Consider the following 2780-nt stretch of genomic DNA (forward strand, 5'->3'; position numbering starts at 1 on the left):
GCATTAGAAGGAGACAGAAGTAGAGGCTTAGAGACAGCAACAATTGTCATTTTTCAAACAGGTGATGTGACCAAATGGTCAACAGGATTAGACTAGAGCAGTGGTTCTCAAACCTGAGGGTGGACCAGGATCCCCCTTGTTAAAGAGACTTGTTAAAACACAGACTGCTGGGCCCCACCCCTAGAGATTCTGTTTCAGGAAGTCTTGGAAAGGGGCTCAGAATTTCCATTTCTGACAGATTTCCCAAATGATTCTGATTCTACTAGCTTAGGATCCACACAGTAGGAACCACTGGAATAGACTGTCACAGACATAGTGCTCTGGAGAATTTGGCTTATAAGTCCTGTTCTTCTTAATCTGTTTTTTGTTTGTTTGTAACGGGGGGATGGCTTTTGGCAAAAACAGGGTTTGTTTTTGTTTATTTTATTTTGGCCTGAATTATTAAAGCTGTTGAAGATGCAAGAGCACCAACTCAATGATAATTGATCATGCAAAAATCTCTTAGTTGAGGCCCTATTAATCAGGGATTAGAAGCTGAAGAACCTAAAACTGAGGGGAAAAGATGCTGAATTGGTACCCTCAAATCTGGCTTCAGACTTCTTCAAGTTACAAAACCTGGGTGACTACCACTTCTCCTCCAGCTTCCCGACTCCAGTTGAGAATCACTGATTTATAATATGCAAAGCCTTTCCATTTGACTTTCCAGAGTAATTGGTAAACGCACAAATAATGGTTCTGTCCACCATTCTATGTATGCAGGCTGGGAAAATACTATCCCCAATTTACAGGTAAAGGAAATGAGGCTGAAAGAGGATGTTACCCCTGACTCACTTCTGTTCTTGCCAAGATTTGAATAATTTGTCAAAAACGATTAATCTTCCAGCTTCAGAAGCTTCCCTGAATGCAAATGATTAGGAACAACATGAGACATATCATGAAATTCACACAAGTAATTTAAGGCAAAGAACCACAGAATTAGAGTCCACTTAAAAAGAGTCAATTGGCCCTAACATCTCTCTCCAGTGATAAATGATAGATTTGGCTTGAATATTCATCCTATAAGATTGATCAAACTTCTGTTGCTTTTCTCTGTGTTCTTAGTTAACTTGATAGGTACTTCCAGCTGCCGAATCAGCAAATAGTCAATTGTTCAATAAGAAAATAAGCTTCTCTTTTCTGATTTCCTTCAAGTTCAAGGAGAGGAAAGAAAAAAAAAAAAAATCCAAGAACTGTACTTTCTATTAAACTGAGAAGCGAGATGTGTAATGAGGAAAGAATTTTGTTCAACAATAGCAGCAGGGCCACATAGCTGACCGGCTGGAGTCCAGCCCAGCTGCAGTCCCGCTGCCCCCCGCCTTCCAGCAAGAGGCCAGCGTGGCTCCACAGATGCTCTCACAGAGGGCACCTGCCCCCGGCCGCCACCCCAGAAACCCGTCCATTCCTGTAGCGGAATCCACGTGCTTATAAAACACACGGGCCCTCTCTCTCTGTCTCTACCTTGATCTCTCTCTGTCTGTCTCTCTCTTTTTTTTCTGTCTCTTTCTCTCTCCCTAACTCCTGTCTTTTAAATCAATCCTGTAGCTTTCACAGGAGCTTTTTGGTACATGGGATCCACCCAGGCTATCTTTGGATTTAAATGAAAAATGAACTGCTTTTATTTCCTTCGGGCTTCATTGTAATCAAAAGATGAGGCTTCCACACTGAGACTTTATCTTCATGAGAGAGCGAGAGACAGAGAGACATTGAGAAAGAGAGCCCATTCTGAGACCAGCATTTCACCTTCTCCTTCCTGACTGCTATTTAAAGCACTTATTCTAACTCAGAGAAAATGTAATATATAGTTCCTTAATGTGTTTAGTTAAGGACCTCATGAATCATGCGGATTTCTCCACAACCTAAATGGTTATTATGCTGACCCAAGGGTGTGCCGTTTTGTGGACGCTTCATCTTTGTGTCCCTATTTATTTGTGTCGAGCAAGCTCAGTTCTGTAAGACACTGATTAGAGGCACAATGGAAGTTTGTTATCTACTGTAAGCTGCGTACAGCAAAAAGCCGCCAAGTAGCGTTCACGTAATTGAAGATGCGAGTTTTCAGACTTGATTGTGATTTTTGGTTTGGGGCTTCCAATTCTAGCTCAGGCTCTCAGGAAGGCCAAGATGATTCCTCAACCTGAATTATTCCTTTTCAGGAATAACACTCCAACTGGGCATCTCAGAAATGGCATACCAGTTGTTGCATTTAAAACCTTTTTAATGACAACAATCTCATCTTTATTCCTCCCTAAACTAATGAACCAAAGCTGCTTCCTGGGCTTACCACTGGATTTCTACTCTCGCAAGGCGTTTCACTAAGTGAAGGAAGGCAGTGGGGGATGGGGATGGCCTGAGTTACTTCTATGGCTGAGCTGAGCGCAAGGGAGACGGTGCTTTCTTACCAGCTGTTATACATCAAGAAGAGACAGGCTGCTGTAACCCTTTCCTAGCTTGCTGGTTCAAAACGAAAGCCAGATGCTCCGATTTGATAAAAGATTTTTCCTCTGGAAACATACAAACAACATAATCAAATTTGTAGCTAAACCAGATTAATAAAAGGTGGCCCTGTTTGTGTTTTGGATTGTCACAAGCAAGTGTGAAAGGCGTTCCATGGCCTTGGTCACGTTGGCATTCCCAGAAAGTGCTGTGATTTGCTTCTTTTTCAAGGAAAACCACTCTTTTCCCCTGAGGTGTGGGTTAGGAAAACACCAATCTGAAATATAGAAGGAAAATGGCTAGCGTTGGAC

This window comes from Bubalus kerabau, chromosome 8, assembly GCF_029407905.1.
Source record: "Bubalus kerabau isolate K-KA32 ecotype Philippines breed swamp buffalo chromosome 8, PCC_UOA_SB_1v2, whole genome shotgun sequence".
Lineage (NCBI taxonomy): Eukaryota > Metazoa > Chordata > Mammalia > Artiodactyla > Bovidae > Bubalus > Bubalus kerabau.